Here is an 8,230-nt window from a genome sequence, read left to right on the forward strand (position 1 = left end):
CCAGCTCCATGCCGAGATTCCCGCCCCAACCTACGGCGGATGAGACGGCCCAACATACCAGAGCCTGGGTTCAGCATGATGGCAGTCCCATGGCTCAGCTGGCCTCCGCCCTGACAGAAGCCATCAGAGCTTCAAGGGCTCAGGACAGCCCCCGTCCCACAATCGAGGACGATCCACGAATGGCGGCCCTTATTGCCAGACAATCTATGGCCAAGGACCTGCCTCCATTCTCTGGAGATCCACTGGAGTGGCCCACCTGGAGGGCACAGTTTAACCAGTCTACTTCCACATGTCGGATGACCTCCAGCGAAAACTTGATCCGCCTACAGCGGGCCCTCAAGGGGAAAGCCCGAGAAGCCGTCGGCCCCCTTCTGATGGACCCTGCTCAGGTTCCGGAGATCCTGGCAGTCCTGGAGCAGAGATTTGGAGGGACTACCTCACTCGCTGCTCTGATGCTGGACAAGGTGAAGAAGCTGCCCCACCTCACAATTGAGGCCTCTCTGGAGGACATCGCAGACTTCTCTGGCACAGTTCAGAACCTGGTGGCATCACTCCGCTCCCTCAACAATGATGGCTACCTGACGAATCCAGCGCTGCTCAGTGACATCGCGGGGAAGATGCCGCCCACCTTGCGGTTGGCGTGGCTGATGGAAGTGCGGCACTACGAGGCCTCCGCTACCATCTGCCAGTTTGCCGCCTTCCTGAAATCCGGCTCGAAGGACCACTTGTACTGGACGGGAGTCCGCACAAGACTGTAGATTTAGGCGCCGGGTCCAAACCGTGTCTTCAACCGATGAGAATGCTCCTTTACGGCCGATGATGATGATTGTAGTTGATATTGATGATGAATCTGCCTCCCGCACCCAGGCTTGGTGAATGTTGGGCACGGGGTGTGCTGTTGTCTCTGCTCGCTTCTGGTGTTGGCGGTTTTCCAGAGGAGGGCCGGCTTGTCTTGAAGAGGTAACACCAGAAGATCTTGGAGCAGAAGACTCGGCGAGGTGAGGCAGATTTTGGGCAGGAGTCACTTGTAGATAATAAAACGCTTGGTTTCGGTGGTAAAGATGAACTTTTTTGACTTTTTGAATAAATGGCATACAGAGCTCCGGGCCAAAAAGGCCCCTTTCTCTTTCAACATGAGTTAAAATTGGTTGTAGGAGTAGAATTATTTGGTTGTTTGTGAAAATTTTTTTTTTGCTAGAATCGCTGCAGATGGGGGGGGAGATTTGACGAAAGATTTTAGTGGTTGTTGGGGGGGGGGATGAATGTTGATTGTGGAGTTTTGGGTTTGGATGGAGCTGAGGAGTGAATTGACGTGGGCGACGAGACGGCTGTTTGATTCAAGCGCTGATCTCAGTTGGGAGGCCGCGTTGGATAGGGCCAGAATGATTTGGGGGGTTAGAGTTATGAGGTGGGGTGAGGGGGGAGGGGTGGCAGAGACGTGAGAGAATAGGGGGGGGGTGGGGTGGACGCGAGGGTCCGGGGGGTGGGTTGAAGTGACAGGGGGGGGGGGTAGGGGGGACATGTAGGTTCGTGAGCGAGAGTGTGGCGACAGGGGGAGGGGTAGGGGGGGCTCGACGGAATTGTTGGGAGAGTGAGGTGGTAGGGGGGAGGGTAGAGGGGACTCCTATCTTCTCGAGCGAGAGTGTGGTGATAGGGGGGGGGGTAACGGGGGCTTGTTGGAACTGTTGAGAGAGTGAAGTGGTAGGGGGGGGGTTAGGGGGGACCTGTAGGTTCGGGAGTGAGAGTGTGATAACAGGGAGGGGGGTAGGGGGGGCTCGTTGAAACTGTTGAGAGAGTGAGGTGGTAGGGGGGATTTGAAGAATCGTGACAGAAGGTGAAGAGATGGGGGGGGGGATAGAGATAGGGGTAAGATGGGGTTGGGGGAAAGAGGGGGGGGGGCGCAGTGGTGGAGTAGGAAGGGAGGGGCCAATTGTTGGGCATAGAGATGGGAGTATGCATGAGGGGGCGTAGGTTGAAGGGGTGAGAGGGGGGAAATCTATATGATGGGCGGGGGGTGGGGCGTTCTGGGCAGCCTCGGTAGTTGGCGGGGTGGGGGCCGGTGCAGAGGGCACATGTAGCTGGGGTATCGGGGGATTTGGTGCATGAGGTGGTTGGGTGAGGTTCGCCGCATTTGACGCAGCGAAAAGTGGCGTTGCAGCAGGAAGAGGAGTGGCCAAAGGCTTGGCAACGGTGGCATTGGCTGACTGAGGGGGGTCTGCGTTGGGGTTCAACGGTAATTTGAAGGTGGAGGATGGAAGTGAGGTCGGTGAAAATTTTTTTAGCCACCTCATTTTTGGTCAGGTTGACCAGCATGAGGGGTATTTCACGACGGGAGGGGCCGGACCGCATGCGGTGAACTGAGAGGACGGGGTAAGTGAGGCAAAGGATGTTGTGAATATCTTGGGTTGATATATCTTCAGGGATACCTCTGAGGACAACCCTTAGGGGTTTGTCTTCAGGCAATTTGTAAGAGTGATGGTCGATGTTGCGATCGAGGAGGATTGGAATAATGCGTTGGAGATCGCGGGCGGATTTGGGGTGGATAGAGATAAACTTCGCTTGATTTTTAGCGAAGAAGTCTATCCCTTTGTCGGTGAGGGTTTTCTCGAGTGAGGCCCATCCCGATTTGGAATGGAGCACCACCGGAGGGATCTTTTCGGTCGAAACGACCACCCGGGGGGAGTTCGGGGGGGTCGAGGTACCTTGGGGGGGGGGGTTATAGGTGAAGAGGGGGATCTGGGGGGGATAAATGGGGATTGGGGGGGGATGATTTATTTTTAATTATGTGGCTGCTTATATTTAATTAGCCTGACTCGCGCCCGACATTGGGCTAGGAGCCCAAAAGTGGTGGGGGGTTGTACCCGCGCCAACAATGAGTTTATAGCCTCCGACAAAATGTTGCATATTCATTTTGTCGGCAGTACTGGTGATAGTAGTCGCTTAAATTTGCGAGTTAGAAAAGATTGTGAACGCTTACATGAATGACAATTACATAGTTTAAATGCATAGTAGTTATAGGAATGTGTATCTTGACAACTAGATTTTTTGTTTGTCAAGATACGACAAAAAATAAGAAATGTTTGTAAATAAATGTGTAAAAATGATCTCAAAGCGATCAAATTTGTAAAACATGTTAAGTTAGTATTTTTCCGAGGTCCCCCGTAACATAGCGCTCAGAAAGAGATAAGATTCACTATGCTACGAGGTTCCTGGATTTTTGTACACGCAAAAAAGGTAAAAAATATTGTTCAAAAAATGGTTATACATATGGGTGAAAAACAGCTTTTTTAATATCTCCTCAGCGGTAGTATATCGAAAATAGTGTTTATTTGACTACCGCCGAGGGGATGAACAAGTAAAATATACATATTTGCAATATTTAAAAATTGATTTTTCCTAGTAAATTTTACATAGAAAAAATGTTGAACATCGATCCACGCGGCAGGTATGCGGGCGGTACGGTATCGATGCCATTCGGAGTCAAAGTTTTCAAGCCGCTTGGGCCGAAAATTGGACAAAATGACCAGTGGCGGGGAGTGGTGATTTTGCCAGTGGCGTGGGGTAGGCACATTTTATAAAAGTAAAACAATTTTTATGAAATTAAATAATATGGTCAACTACGTCCGTTACAATGGGTGTATTTCAAAATTAGCTTTCTAATTTTTTATTGCGATTTCCGGCCACGCTATTGACTAAATATTTCGGTCTAATAATACCCGACTGCCGCCTCCATCTGCGTGTGAAATTACAGACACAGATGCGGGCACACGTGTTTGCTTTGGCCTTTCTGTGAATTCAAGTCACGTAGATACCTAGGGACATATCAATCGCCCCCGGTTTGTTTGACTTGAATTCACAGGGAGATTATACTTAACTTATTAGCTATTATTAACTTTACTATTGCTACGACAATTAACCTAACAACCTAAATTTAACATTACTATTACGATATTGATATTGGTATAAGTTATATAAGAACTAGGTATCGCTTGGCGTCTGTCCTTCTGGCCTGGGTGCTGGACGCAGTTGGTCCGCGTGTACCTTACATGGTTTCCCTCTGCGTTCGATCGAGTAGATATTGCCTCGGCCTGTAGGTATTAGAATTTTATGTGGTCCACTCCACGTGGGGGCAAAACCCGCGTGGAATCCCGCTGCCAGATCTGATTGAGGGTGTTCCCTCATAAAGACCTTTTGACCCGTCTCGTAGTTAGATCTCTCTTCAACCGGCGGGGCATAGCCCTCACTGTACTTTCGTTGGGAGTCCCTGATTGCTTGGTCTTGTTCTGCGCGCTGGCGTGCGGTACTTGCCGGGTTCGTAAATTCATCAGACGTGTGCACCATCCACTCGCCGGGTCGGGGGAGGTCGTAACCTAGAAGAGCTTGGCTAGGTGTTATCCCTGTGGCGGCGTTCTGGCGGCCGCGCAGGGCCCCGAGGAGCGTGGGTATATGGGTATCCCATTGCGCGTGAGCCTGTCCTTGAAGGTAGATTCGTAATCCTTTTTTTTATTTCTTGATTGCGCCGTTCCGTAACGTTAGCTCGGGCGTGGTATATGGCTGTAGTCCAATGCAGGCATTGCCAACGCTCGATGGCTTGGCTCCACAAGGCGTTCCTGAACTGGGGACCGTTGTCGGTGAGCAAGGCTCGAGGGTAACCGAATCGGTTGAAAACCTCTGTCTCTAACAGCGTTACTAACTGCGGGGCTTTACTCGAACGAATCGGGAAGGCTTCAACCCATCTAGTGAAGAGATCCGTAACCACTAAGATGAATCGTTTCCCTCTGGCGGTCGTGGGATATGGTCCCATCAAGTCGATGGCCACGAGTTCGAACGGATTTGAAGCTTGGGTACTGCCAAAAGGAGCTGCGGGGCGTATTGGCCGGGCTCGTGTAGTTAAGCATACCATGCATGCTTGAACATGTTTTTCTACATCAGTGCGCATGTTAGGCCAGAAATAGTGGGCTTGAGCCGCCCTAAGGGTCTCCTTTGCTCCCGGGTGTCCGGCCACAGAACTATTATGGTAGGCGGTGATAACTTTGCTAATCATACTGGTTGGTACTACCAACTGGGGCTCGTTGTGGTTCCTTCTTCTCCAGAGGTAATCGCCCATTCGCTCGTAACTTCGCATGTAGCGACGATCTTGTGCACTGGGAGCATGTTGTGCGCTAATTTGGCGTAGCCGCCTAAGTTTCTGTTGAGTTTCTGGGTCCGTTCTCTGTCGTTCTCTGATTTCTTCTGTTAAGGCTAAGTTGATCGGCGTGTCATTGCTCTCCCGGTCCTGGCCTTCCACCTCCTGGAGTGGGGAGTCGCTCTCCTGAGCGACTTCCACGTGCATCACCTGAGCACCTGATTCTTCAGTGCCGCTGTCGCGCGTGGGGTACATCATTCGGTCCAATTCCTCTATGTCGGGATTTATGTACGTATCGCTGGGCTGGCGAGATAAGGCATCGGGTAATTCATTATTCCTCCCTGGGCAATGTTCCAGCGTGAAATCAAACTCCTGAAGAAGCAACGCCCAGCGCATCAGTTTGGCTCGTTGGTCCTTAGCGTTATGCAGCCACGTGAGAGCCTGGTTATCAGTCCGAAGTCTGAAGTGTCTACCTTCGATATATGGCCTATATCGCTTGATCGCCCATACGGCTGCCAACGCTTCTTGTTCGTTTGAATGTAGACGTTGTTCGGCTTCAGTAAACTTTGCACTAGCGTAGGAAATAACGTCTCTCCCTCCATCTGGGCGGGAATGGTACATCACAGCCGATATTCCAAACTTACTCGCATCCGTTTGAATAATAAATTCTCGGCTAAATTCCGGTCGAGCCAGCGTGAGCGGGCCACTAAGCGCTTCTTGGATCCTCGTCGTGGCATCCTGGGCGGCTGGGGTCCAACGGAAGTTCCTACGTGTGTTAAGCAGGTCTGTCATTGGGGATGCTAGCTCCGAAAATCGAGGGACGTACTCCCGCAGCCAGTTGCATAATCCTAAAAATCCTCTTAGATCTTTTCGTGTCCGGGGAGGCGTGGCGGCAGCTATCGCTTGCTCATGAATAGGTTGTGGTTGGTTACCCCTGGCGCTGACCGTATGGCCTAAATAATCGATTTTTTCAGCGATTAGGTTGCATTTTTTTGGGGCACAACGGAGCCCAAAGTGTTGGAGTCGTTCGAAGACCAGCCTCAGGTGGTACAGGTGACTTTGTAAGTCGGGAGAGAATATCACAACATCGTCTATATAAACCATGCAAAATTCTCTAAGGTAGCCGGCAAGTACCTCTTGACTCATTTGACGTTGAAACGTTCCTGGGGCGCCCTTGAGCCCGAAAGGCATAACTCTAAATTGGTAACATGCACCATCAGGGGTAGCAAACGCAGTCAGGTGCTTCGATTCTGGGTCCATCGGCACCTGCCAATAACCCTTCGTTAAATCTAAGGTGGTGAACACCTTGGCTGTCCCGAGATCCTTTAGTGTTTCGTGGATAATAGGTAGTGGTGATATTTCTCCTTCGGTAACGTCGTTCAAACGACGATAATCAATGCAAAATCGGAATCCATTCCGTCCCTTCCGAGGAGCCATCACGACGGGGAAGCAATATGGCGATCTACTGGCTTCTATCACTCCATCCGCCAGCATTCCTTCTAGCTGATCGTATAACGCTTTCTTCTTTGCATCGGACAACCGGTGCGGGGCAATGCGAATTGGGTTTTTATCCTTTAGGTGAATGACGTGTGGTTGCAGAGGCGCTGGCCCTGCATATGGCCGGAAAAGCTCTTCGAATTCAGTCAATAAATTGGTAACTGCCCGCTTCTGGGCGTCGGGGAGGTTAGGTATCTCCGGCAGTTCAGCATTCCCTTGACTGGTTGGCTGGCGTCGTGGGATTAGGTGAGTACTCAGCCGTTCGCCACGGCCAAAGTGCAAACATCCCCTGTAGAAGTCCACCACGGCTCTCTGAGCGGTAAGCCAAGAGTTTCCTAAGATTAGGGCTTCCCGTAATCCTTCTATAACCAGAAAATTATCTTCGAGCTCCCTTTCCTGTATGGTCCAGTGCAGCGTTGTCTTCGCTAAAATAGCCATTGATGCGGATGCGTGGGCCAAGTTTATTGTGTTAAGCGAGGATTTCTAGTAATTATCGACTGAAACTAGTTCGGCCCTTACGAGGTTATGGGAGGCTGCCGAATCGATGAGTGCTTCGAAATCTCGCCCTTGAATCTTAACTCGAATACGAGGCATGAGGGTAACACTTTCGGCAGTTGCTGTGTTGCACGTTGGATATGTGGAATGAATTTCCATCTCGGGCATATTTGATACTGTGACCGCTTGGTTAGGTATATCCGGGCTGTACGTACTTATTAGCGGCGGCACGTGGTTAAACTCATGTTGCCTAATATTCGTCAGAAGTTCGTGTTGGGTGTTTTCTTGCAATATATCGGGCGCTCCGTCTAACGTAGTAGAGACTGAATATATATCCTGACCTCTTGGCCCGGCCAGTGGCTCTTGAGGTGAGAAATTAAATTGCGCAATAGTAGTGGCGTTATCCGGTGTAATGGGCGCGCGCGTGTGAGGTGGGGGTTCCCTGGCTGGAACGTAGGCAAAGGAACATTGAGGGGATTCTTGAGTGGTTTGTGGTCCAGTTCGCCCTTCTCGTGGGGTACGCTGGTAAAAATCTGGGGGCCCTAGACGCGACGTTGTCCGAACTGTTCGGCACCCGGGCTCTGCCAGTTTCCCGCCCTGCGGGGCGGACGTTCTGGGCAATCTCTATTCCAATGTCTCCCTGGACAAAGTTGACACCAGGGGTCTCGCGGTGGTTCTCTTCTCTCGCGGTCGTTACCGCGTCTATCTCCCCTTTCCTGAGGTTGGGGTGGCGGCGTACGGAATAGTGGCTCCTTTGGAAAATCTATGAGGTTAACACGTGAGGTAAGAGTCTCCATCGTGTAAGCCCCGAAGATAAGGCCCGCCTCCAGCAGTTCCCTGTAGCGGGGCGTCATCAGCCCTATCAGCTCTGGGCACAACTCGTCCATGCCCGCTTGTCCGAAAACGCGTTCGTAAACGGCTCGCTTCCGTCGTAAGAAGCATACGCCACTCTCGTTGCTTCGTTGTTGATCCCCATACAACGTGACAATGAGCGATGTTCTGGCTCCATCTACGCCGTAGCGCCTGCGTAGCTGGGCCGCAAAATCTTCCCAACTCCACCGTCCGCGTGAATGTGGCAGCCACCATCTTTGCGCTTCCCCTTGCAACCTGGCA

The sequence above is a fragment of the Hesperophylax consimilis genome, chromosome 17 (assembly GCF_061612785.1).
Source record: "Hesperophylax consimilis isolate HC1 chromosome 17, BYU_Hcon_1.0, whole genome shotgun sequence".
Taxonomy (NCBI): domain Eukaryota; kingdom Metazoa; phylum Arthropoda; class Insecta; order Trichoptera; family Limnephilidae; genus Hesperophylax; species Hesperophylax consimilis.